The sequence below is a fragment of the Chenopodium album genome, chromosome 2, assembly GCF_948465745.1.
Source record: "Chenopodium album chromosome 2, dcCheAlbu1.1, whole genome shotgun sequence".
Classification (NCBI taxonomy): Eukaryota; Viridiplantae; Streptophyta; class Magnoliopsida; order Caryophyllales; family Amaranthaceae; genus Chenopodium; species Chenopodium album.
In genome coordinates, this window is record NC_137835.1 from 37,724,444 (window position 1) to 37,736,397 (window position 11,954).

Genomic DNA, 11,954 nt, shown 5'->3' on the forward strand with positions numbered 1-11,954 from the left:
AACAAGGATTTTGACCCTTCCGAGTTAATCGTCCGAGCTGATAATATTTCAAAGGGGTAGCGCAAGACATTGAGGATTACTACACCAAGCGGAGAGAAGTTGGAAATAACCGCTGGCGAGGGTCCTATGTTTGATGAATCTGAGTCGTCTGGGTCCGAGTCCGAGTCTGAGTCTAAGTCTGTAGACGAGTCCTTAGAGTCTGAGGCCGACCCTCTTTCTGCTATAGAGTCCAATCCTGAGTCTCTTGTTGAATTTTCTCCTTCCGGTAAGGTCGCAGTTGACCTTGCCCCTCTTGATGTATTAGTCGATGAATTCAATAAAATGAGTGCCTTTGCTTACGATGCGTGTCATTCCCCTTGCCCTGATCAATATAGCTTTGCTAATGATAAAAATGACAAAGAAATAATAAAAGCAATGGAAGAACACGAAAATAAAACAGCAGTTATCGAAGATACAGAAACAGTTAACATTTCCAATGATACAACTGTTAAAGAAGTAAAAATTGGATTAACACTAAGTCAAGATGAACGCAAAGAGCTAATTAACTTGCTTAGTGAATTTGTTGATGTATTTGCTTGGTCATACCAAGATATGCAAGGAATTGACAGGGATATAGCTCAGCATACGATACCACTCATTCCAGGTATGAAGCCTGTCAAACAAAAGCTGCGTCGTATGAAACCGGATGTGGCTCTCAAAATCAAAGAAGAAATCAAAAAGCAGTTGGCCGCAGGTTTCATCAAAGTATCCAAGTATCCAGAATGGATAGCAAATGTGGTTCCAGTTCCAAAGAAGGATGGAAGGGTCAGAATGTGTGTTGATTACAGGGACCTCAATAAAGCAAGCCCGAAAGATGGGTTCCCTCTACCTCACATTGACATTCTGGTCGATAACACAGCAAACCATGCACTCCTATCATTCATGGACGGCTACACCGGATATAATCAAGTATTGATGGCTGAAGAAGATATGGAGAAAACCACATTCATCACAGAATGGGGTACATATTGCTATACGGTAATGCCATTCGGGTTAAAAAACGCGGGTGCCACCTACCAAAGAGCAGCTACAGCATTGTTACATGACATGATGCACAAAGAGATGGAGGTCTATGTCGATGATATGATCGTTAAGTCTAAAGATCGCCCAGGCCACATCGTTGCACTTCGCAAGTTCTTTGAAAGACTCCGCAAGTACAACATGAGATTCAATCCAGCAAAGTGTGCATTCGGAGTCACGTCAGGCAAATTACTCGGATATGTTATCAGTTCTCGAGGGATTGAAATAGATCCCACAAAAGTAAAAGCGATCATGGCCATGCCACCGCCCAAGAATGAGAAGGAGATTCGAGGTTTCATTGGAAGGTTGCAATATATGAGTAGGTTCATATCAAAACTCACAGCGATATGTGAACCTATATTCAAGAAGCTTAAGAAAAATGTCCCAGCCACATGGGATGACGATTGCCAAAAAGCTTTCGACAAAATCAAAGAGTACCTGGCAAACCCACCCGTGCTAGCGCCAGCAATACCTGACTTTCCTCTTCGACTCTACCTTACGGTCACAAGAGAAACGATGGGGGTAATGCTAGCACAAGAGATTGAAAGCAAGGAGAATGCAATCTACTACTTGAGTAAGAAGATTCAAGGATATGAGACACGATACACACCATTTGAAAAATTGTGTCTCGCACTTGTGTGGGCCGCACAGAAACTAAGACATTACATGCTCACTCATACAGTGCATGTCGTGTCCAAAATGGATCCTCTCAAATACTTGTTCGAAAAGGCAACACTCAATGGCAAATTATCAAGGTGGATAGTCAATCTTGCTCATTTTGACTTGAAATTTGTACCACAAAAAGCCATCAAAGGTTCTGCAGTTTCTGACTTCTTAGCAGACTTTCCACTAGAAGAAGTTGAGAAAGAAGAAGATGAGTACGATTTCCCTGACGAAGATTTACTCATGACCAAAGATGATAGTTGGATGCTCTATTTCGACGGAGCTTCAAACCAAAAAGGATGTGGTGTAGGAGTCTTGCTTGTATCACCCAATTAAGAGCACATCCCAATTTCCATGAAGCTCGATTTTGATGTCACCAACAATGCAGCAGAATATGAAGCATGTATTTTGGGGTTAGAAACAGCTATCGCCTTGGGAATTAAGAAGCTCATAATCTACGGTGATTCTTCACTAATAATTAACCAAATCTCCAAGAGATGGAAGGTGAGAAGTGAAAGTCTCGCTACGTATCAAGCTCATTTAGAAACTCTAAGGAGCAACTAGATGAAGTGGAATATACGTATTTGCTAAGAGAAGAAAACCAATTCGCTGACGCACTAGCTAAATTAGCATCAATGGTGCGAATTCCAACGGATACAATCAGAATGTCGTTGACCATAGAAAGAAGATATGAACAGGCTTATGTTCACGCACTCAACGATGAACAAGAATCACAAGAAGAAGATGAAGAGCCATGGTATACATATATCCTTAATTATGTGACAAGAGGAGAATACCCTCCTAATACTGATAAAAGGGCACGTCGTGCTTTGAGGCTCCTGGCCTCACAGTATGTGTTCATCATGGGAGAACTCCACAAGAGAACCGCAATGGGGAGAAATCTCTTATGCATAGCCAGGAAAGAAGCACACAAAACTATGGAAAATCTTCATGCCGGTATATGTGGAACACACATGAATGCAAAGATGTTAGTCAAAAAGATTCAACGACAAGGTTATTATTGGACTACTATGGAGAGAGATTGTCATGAATACGTCAAGAAATGTATGAAGTGTCAAGTCTACGCAAATTTAAAGCATGTTCCACCTTCGCTTCTCTACACATATACTTCTCCATGGCCTTTCTCGACTTGGGGCATCGACATCATTGGAAAAATAACGCCACCAGGACAAGAGGGGCATGAATTCATCCTCGTAGCGATCGACTATTTCACCAAATGGGTCGAAGCTGCCTCATATGCTAAGCTAACGGCGAAACACGTAGCTCAATTCATTGAGAAAAATATCATATGCCGCTATGGGGTACCACATGAGATGATCAGCGATAATGGAACGCATTTCCAAGCCGAATGCGCGGAATTATTATAGAAATATCATATCAAGCATCACAGATCATCACCTTACAAACCACAAACAAATGGTGCGGTCGAATCGGCCAACAAAAATGTGAAAACTATCATCGAAAAGATGACAGAAAATTACAAGGATTAGCCAAGTAAGCTACATTTCGCCCTTTGGGGTTATCGAACCTCTGTTCGTACATCAACGGGGGCTACCTCTTTCTCTTTGGTCTATGGAGTTGAAGCTGTACGACCAATAGAACTCGAAATCCCTTCTCTCCGAATCGCATTGGAAAGCCAACTAGATGAAGTCGACTGGATTAGAGCAAGATATGATGAACTAGTCTTACTTGATGAAAAACGCTTGGCAGCTTTGCATCATGTCCAAACCTACCAACAGCGTATGGCGCGACATTTTAATAAAAAAGTCAAGACTAGGAACATCAAAGAGGGTGACCGGATGCTTAAGGCACTTCGTAAAAATGTGTTAGATCCAAGAGGAAAATTCAGACCAAATTGGTCAGGCCCGTACATTGTTAAAGCCATCTTGTCTGGCGGAGCGGCACAATTGGTAGACATGGACGGTAACGATTTCCACAATTTAACCAACTTGGATCAACTCAAGAAATTATATGCCTAATCGCATGGGTTCATGACCCAATAGAGCTACGTTCGGCTTGATTCCTTTTTAAGGATACGTAGGTAACCCCTCAAGGGGGCCCGACTACTTTAAAAAATAAAAATCCTCCCTCCGTCGATCAAGTATACGCGTCAGTTCAGCATTGCGTCATGACAAAAAAAAGGGGGGGGGGTTTGCCGCGACACGGGACATTCCACCGTGTCACGGCACAGTCCACCGTGGCACGGTGGACCTGAGCAAAAAAAAAAAAAGGTGTTTTTTCTGCGACACGGGACATTCCACCGTGGCACGGTGGACCTGAGGCAAAAAAAAAAAAAAAAATTTGTCGTGACATGGGAATTTCCAACGTGTCACGGAATTCTTCACCGTGGCACGGTGTAATTTCAAATTTCCGATTTTTTTAGTGACGCAGTCTTTGCGAATTCATTATTTTTTCGATGTTTTTTTTATTTTCATTCTTCCATTGCGTCCGACTCCTTGACTCGGATATTATTAAAAAAAAAAAAGTCATTGTAATTTTTTATTTAAGGCTAAAATAAATATGCTATTATTATTAAAATAAATGTGACTACAATTATTGGCATCATACGCCTTATTTTTTTAAAAAAATTATAGATCATAAAAGCAAAGCAATACTGATCTAATCCCTCTTCACTTTAGGAACCTCATTCTCTTTTTCAACTAGGTCGGCCTTCACCATTAATGTGTCTTTTGTAGCCCGAACCGTCACACCCCTAGTCGAACTTTCACCCCTTTCACCCTTCTTAAAATTCTTCGGTTGTTTCTCTCTATAGACCATCTTCTCTTTACCCTTCCCTTTCACATAATTCTTCCTTTTCGGCATTATAGGAGTCTTAAACTCAATTCCTTGTGTTCTTGGACCTAGACGATCTTTCGGAGGTGCTTTCTTATTTCCAAGACGACTCTTCACATCAGATTTGCGTGATCCGACTCGTTCCCTCCTACTTCTAGGATTCAACCATGCCTTGTATGCACTAGATAAAGGAGGAGGAGCTTGGTTACTTGCAGAAACGGTCCACAAAGGTCTTCCAATCCAATAAGCCTCGCATTTGTGAACGTTACTTTCATGCAACGATACTTCATGAGGACTATCGTTATAGCGTGTGTTTCGGGGGTTTTTGTCCCTTGGGAGAGTTACAACACTGAAACTGGATTCAATTGAGGATGCCTGTACCTGCAAAGCAAACGGACCGCCGGATGGTCGGTGGTCCACCTCCGAAGATTAAGTTAGTAAACGTTCGGTAATAAAATGTGCGGAAGTAAAGTTTATCTGCTCGGATTCCGAGCTCAGGTAAAGTGCTGTGTGTTCCTTGAAAACGACAACTCTATGGTAAGTGACGTGTTGTCTCGTATTGTGTGTATATTCTCTCTCTATCTTTGTCTCTTCATAAATGACAGAATGTCCCTATTTATAGGGTCTTTTTGAAAAGTGTGCCCTCCTAGGATCTGGTGACCTAGGAATTAGGTCACGCGATTTTGCGGTGCCTCGGGATTTGGGCCTTAGAAGGCCGCCATCCTAGGGCCAATACCTGAGTGACACGTGTTACTGTGCCCAAAAGGATTCTGAAGCACCTTTTGAGTGACACGTGTCGCCACCTGAGCTGGACCTTCAGTCCACATAGGACGGAGAAGAGTTCAGCCTCCATGTTTCATCATTCCATAGGTCCAATTGGCACCTATGTGGAGGACACGTGGCGCTATCTGATTGGGCCACCTGGCCGGGTAAAAAATACCCAAATCATTTGCCCCTCACAGGGGTCACGTGCATTGCACGTGACTCCTGTGACAGGTGTCAGTATCTGAGTGGTCAGATTCAAAAATTACTGGAGGGAAAAATTAGGGTTTTAACCCTATAAATAGTGAGGTTTGACCCCCCCTTAGATTCACACCTTTGCGAATCTCTGGAGAATCTTGGACATTTTTTAACTTAGAGAATCTCAAAATTCCCAAAGTGTTTTAACTTTTCAGGCATCCGACACTCGGCCAATTGTCCGACTGTTCTTCAGCACACCAAGCGTCTTTCACCCTTCTTCTAAAGGTAACGCCTGTTTTTTCATTTACTTTTCATTTTTTCTTGGTTTTCGAAAAATGGCTCCCCAATTGCATGCGGCACGGCGTAGGATAGTGATCAGCCGGTCACCGGGGACGGCTGAATCTAGAACTAGCAGTGCCGAATGCTTGGCCAACGACCCCGCTTTGCGAACTTCTCCAAATCCGACCGTTTCCGTGTCTGTGCAGGACACTATGGCCAAAACCAAAAGAACAGCAAGGCAGTGTAGCTCCGATAGAGTTTTCTACCATTCGGATGGGTCGACTGTTTATTCAGACGGCTCAATAAGAGTGCCTCGAAGTGAGCTGTCGGAAAATCCTGACAGCCCTCCTTATCTTCCTCCTACCCCCCCTATTACCATTCGCCCACATCTAGTAGAACTCCCAGTGATGGAATCCTGGGGGAGGCGGATGAAGAATATCAACCCGGGCCTTCTGGACAGGCGCCGGAAGAGAGTCTAGGGGAGGACCCCGCTGGCACCAGTCGGCGGTCCCCTAGCTCTTATGAGAGCTCTGGTGACGAGTCGGCCTCGTCATCTTCTTCAGAGAATGTCTCCGTAACTTTAGAGGAGGCTAGATCAAATATAGATTCTGCCAGAGAGTCTCTGGCAGTGGATAGGGGGGAAAACTGGGCCGAGCCGAGCGCTTCCAGGCGCTTGGAGAGAGCCCCCTACTATCAGCATGTTCCGCCAGGCAGGCGGAGCGCCATGGCATCCGGTCTTGCCAATTTTAGGCGCAAGGTCGTCCTAGGCTATGGCTACACTTTGTCGGTCCCTAACGAGGGCGACACCATAACCTGGCCGAGTCTGGCCAGCTATCAGGACAAAGCATTCGGCTGCTATGAAGCGGCCTTCCAGGCTGGCCTCCGCTTCCCTCTCCATCCGGCCGTGGAGAGGATCTTGGACGGATACCAACTGGGTATCTGGCAACTTGTACCCAACTCCTGGATCAATATTCTGGGGTACGTTGCCGCCTGTGAGATGCTGCAGGTGGAGGCGAGCTTTGAAGCGTTCGCCCACATGCACTATCTGAGCAGGGCGCCTGCTAGGGGCGGTGAGGGCTGATACACCTTGACCACTTGCAAGGGGTACATGATGGTTGTTGGCAAAGAGAACAAGTGGAAAGACTGGAGGACTAAGTTTTATATAGTCAAGTCTGCCGACAGCCGCCTGAACCAAAAGTATAACAGGTGGAATAAGGATCCACCTCTCCTAGCAGGCAGGAGCGCATTGCCGCCTATTCCCAGGCGAGCAAAGGAGGAGATCATGGACGCGGGGTTGTTTACCGTGTCCGTGTGGACGAATGATGAGGGGGACAAGGAGGTCACCCCTCAATGCTATCTCCCTTTGTACAAGTGGTTTGAAGAAGGAACATTCTTAGCCGCCTGTGGGCTAAGTTCTGAAATGCCGAGAGGTAGTCGGCCGTCTGTTTTATATGCAATTTACTTTTGCTTTTCAGTACTTGTTTAATGATGCTAATACTTGTTCATTTTTGCAGATAAAGCAATGGAGAAGCTCTCGGCCACAAGGAAGCCGGTTGTATCTGCTGCTCGATACAGGTCGAATGTCCTAAACAGGGCAGAAGCAACCACTCACACCAAAGTGGACGAGCAGAAAACTGGCGGCACCTCCAAGGTAGGAAATTGTTATACTTTCATTTCTGACCAATATTAAATTTGCCCGAATGATTTCTAACTTGCGTTTATCTTGCGTTGATGTAGGGTACGCCTTCCAAATCTCCTTCAAAACCATCTGACCCTAAGGTCCAAAAGACAAGGGCGGGTGATGTGAGCGCATCCGGCAAGGGCGGCCGGAAGCACATTGCTCATAAGCCCAAGAAGGGCCCAGACGCCTCTTCTCTCGAAGCTGAAAAGGAGATCAGCAAACCGGATGCCCAGAGGGCATCGAAGGGTGGCTTCAAGCAACCCACCGCTGCTGTCGGCTCAGCAGGAGAGAGGAGGAGTCTGGGGAGAGAGGAGGAACCGAAGGACGACGGTAAAAACCATTCGTCTTTATTGTTCTTCCAAATATACTTGTGTTATTTTTCTAACTTTCTTTCCTTCTCAGTTCCTATGCAGAGGCCGACTGTAATCCAGATGGCCAAGTCCATGCTTAGGGCGGTTGATCCTGACGACAAGGCATCTGTCAGAGGAGTCGGCACCCTGGACTTGGATGGCATCCTGGGGAACCTCTGCGAGGTATGAGTCTTAACTTAAGCAATTCTCTTTTTTTTTTTTTTTTTTTTTTTTTTTGCTCAAGTATTTATCCGCCTGGTTTTAACCATTCGGCTATTTTTGCAGGCCATGCTGCGCGTCCAAGGGCTCAGGCAACCCCTCAAGGAGAAATCCAAAGAGGTAACAGTCGCTAAAGCTCGGGCCGAGTCCGCCTTGGATCGAGCTCAATTTGATATTGCTCAGAATGAGTATCTGACGCTTGATATGATGTATTCGCAGGCGGAAGCCAACATGCAGGTGAAGAAGGACCTGGACTCGGCCCGCCTGCGCATCACTTCCCTTAAGAAAGAAATTTCAAATCTTAAGGAGAAGCTCGAGCCTCTTCAAGATGCCAAAGAAGAGGCCGAGAGAGCCAAGCACAAGGTGGGCCGCCTGGAGCAGCGCCTCAGCAACCAGGAGCACCAGCTGAAGTCCAAGTTTGAGTCCGTGGCTGAGCAAGAGAGAGAGGCTCTTGTTAAGCAAATGATGAGCGATTATGATGCCATCATGCGGGACACTTGGGCGGCTGTGCAGCCGGACTCAGACTATCAGACTTGGAAATCCAAGTTTGATGAAGCCAGCAAAGCATTCGACGCTCGTCTTATTGAAGAGGCTGAGAATGCTGCGACCGAGGAAAGCTCTGGGTCCGACTCTTCTGGGGAGTCGTCCTCTGGTGGTGAGGAGGAAGATCAGGCGGAGGAGCAAGAGAAAAATGATGAAGAGCAGCCGAAGGACAACAGGCCGGCTGCCAATGAAGAGGCTCTCCCCTGATCACTTAAGCTTTTTATTTTTTCTGTTTCTGCGGCCGAATGGCCAAGTACTTTGTTTTTCTAGCCTGCGTGCCGAGTATTTGTATCTTTACCGACCGAGGGGTCGGGTAATTTAACAATCTTTCTGGCTTTGCCAGATAACAATCTTAACCAATCGTCTGGTGACGATTGGTCTTTTTTAATTTGAATCATTCGGCCATTTGGCTGAAGTTATCCATATTCTGTCCTTTGAATTTTTCATTGCATGTTTTTTGGCTAAGTATTATAACCTGTATAGCATGCGAATGTTCTTGCCCCTGGACGGATGTCGAGTGGTTTCGGTTTATTGGATTGATTGACTTAGAAATTGTTGATACTTAGAAGAGTATTTATGGTTTCTAAGTCAATCAATCACTATGGTGATTGCCCCAAACCACGCGACAGACGTCCATCCAGAACTGGCAAACATAAGTGTTCACTCGGCCATTGGCTCGAACTAAACTCAAATTTCCAACTTAGCTAATTTGCTAAGGGAAAACCTCCGCCTGTTCTGCCCCATAAGCAAAAACAGGCGCCTCCGGCCATAGGCCTCTTTGAGATCAAATGCTAAGTTTGTAACTTAACCAATTTTCTTAAAAATAATTGTCCGCCTGATCCTTTCCCCATAGGCAAGGATCAGGCGTCATCCGGCCAATAGCCTCAATAAGTGCCAAGTAGTTAACTTAACTCGTATATTAATCAAATATTCCGCCTGTTTTGCCCCTGAGCAATAACAGGCGCATCCGGCTTCATGCCTCGCTTAGCCTCTACTTGTGAAACAGTGACCATTTCTGAACTGCGCTAGAACAGACAGAAAATTCGGGTCTTTTAGATTTCACTTTCGATTAAAACAAACGACTGCGAATGCTGCCTTAGCATTCGGTAGGGCCGCTTGATATATTCGTAGAGCAATGTGCCACCCAAATGGGAGATGCTTCTCCTCGACGAATTTGCCCGAATGGACGTCGCCGGTTATCTGACTCATGTTGGAGCAGACGGTCATACTCATGTTAGAGCAGACTGTGACCATTCGGTCTCTTTTTGTTTATTAACATCCGGCCATGGGCCTCATCATGATTTTATCTGGCCTTAGGCCTCTTAAATGATTAAGTAAATATTCGTCAAGTGTTGGTGTAAACTTGATGGATTTCGTAGGAACGACTGTTCTGAAACAATCGGCTCCTTCAGAGGGATTGGGGCGTCTGCTGTTGGGACAGACGCTTTCCAAACATATTGGCCGTCTGTTTTGTATACAGGCGACACTAAGAAACTTAAATAAAAAGACAAGTCGGGAAATGAAAGCATATTCTCATTAACAAAACTTGAGATTACCAAATTGAGGTCTTTACATTCGTACTTAAAAGTAGTACTTTTTCAAGTTGTCTACATTCCAAGTTCTGGGCAGCTGCCTGCCGTCTGGTTCTTCCAGGCGGTAGGTGCCGTCTCTTACTTCCTCATAGATTCGGTAGGGGCCTTCCCAATTTGGGGTTAGCTTCCCCTGTTCATTCGCCCTACCGACTGCCTCCATTTTCCGTAGCACAAAGTCCCCCACTTTGAGAGGACGCTTGTGTACTCTTTTGTTGTAAGCCCGAGTCATTCTCAGACGGTATATCTCATGGCGCAAGGCAGCATTGCCCCTGCGCTCTGGTAGTGAGTCCAATGCTAGGCGCATGGCCTCCCAGTTCGCCTCTTCATCATACAGCATGATTCGAAGAGTCGGCTCATAGTGCTCAATGGGCAGAACAGCTTCTGCTCCATACACCATAAGGAATGGGGTTTCTCCGGTTGCCCCTTTAGCAGTCGTTCTGATGGACCAGAGGATGTGTGGTAATTCATCCGCCCAAAGGCCACCAGCCCGCTCAATTTTCTTTTTAATCCCGTCTGAGATTAACTTGTTGAAGGCTTCGACCTGGCCGTTTGCTTGCGGTCGGCCGACTGATGCAAAGAAGCTTGAGACCCCCTGGTCTCCCAACCAAGTCTTGAGTTGAGGCGTCTCAAATTGAGGACCATTGTCAAAAACCATAGACATGGGCACCCCGAAACGAGTGATTATATTCCTCCAGATGAAGGAAATGACATCTTTAGTCTTGATATTTTTGACTGCCTCCGCCTCTACCCACTTGGTAAAGTAATCCACAGCCACCAATATATAGCGCTTGCCGCCTGGTGCAGTCGTATATGGCCCCAGAATGTCCATGCCCCATTTGGCAAAGGGTATTGGGCTATGGATGGCCGTCAGGTCTGTAGCCGGACGATGGATGAGCTTGCCAAACTTTTGGCACTTGTCAAATTTTTTCACCATTTCCATGGCATCCGACTCCAGGGTTGGCCAGAAGTAAAGCCGCCTGGCCTTGGCCGCGAGGGATCTGCCGCCTATATGGGAGGCGCAGAATCCCGAATGCAACTCTTCGAGGACTTCCTTCACAGTGCGGGGCGACTGCATGTCGATTACCGCCTGTATTTTTTCAGGGTTGGCCTCTATTCCCCTTTGGTCAATCAAAAATCCGAGAAACTTCCCAGACTCAACACCAAAGACACACTTTTTTGGGTTAAGCATGACCTTGTGCCGCCTGAGTGTGGCGAATGTTTCTCGGAGATCAGCAAGGTGATCCGCCTGTTGTTTGGATTTGACTATCATGTCATCGATGTACGCCTCTACATTCCTTCCGATTTGATTGATGAAGACCGTATTTATCATTCGTTGGAAGGTAGCAGGCGCATTCTTCAAACCAAACGGCATCACCGTATAACAGAACAACCCCTGATCAGTGACGAATGCCGTCTTTTCTTGATCTTTTTTCCACAGGGGGATCTGATGGAAACCTGAATAGGCGTCCATGAAACTCATCAGGGCATGTCCGGCTGTTGAGTCGACCAGACTGTCGATCTTAGGCAATGGATAGCTATCCTTTGGACATGCCTTGTTGAGGTCTGTGTAGTCAACACACATCCGCCAAGTTCCATTCGGCTTTTTTACTAACACAACGTTAGCTACCCACTCAGGGAAATTGCACGGCCGAATGAACTTGGCATCTAACAGCTTTTTTACCTCGGCAGCTGCCGCCTGACTTCTTTCTTCGCCGTGGTTTCTTTTCTTTTGCCAGATGGGCTTCTTTTTAGGATCCACGGCGAGCTTGTGGACAGCGAGATCCGGGCTGATGC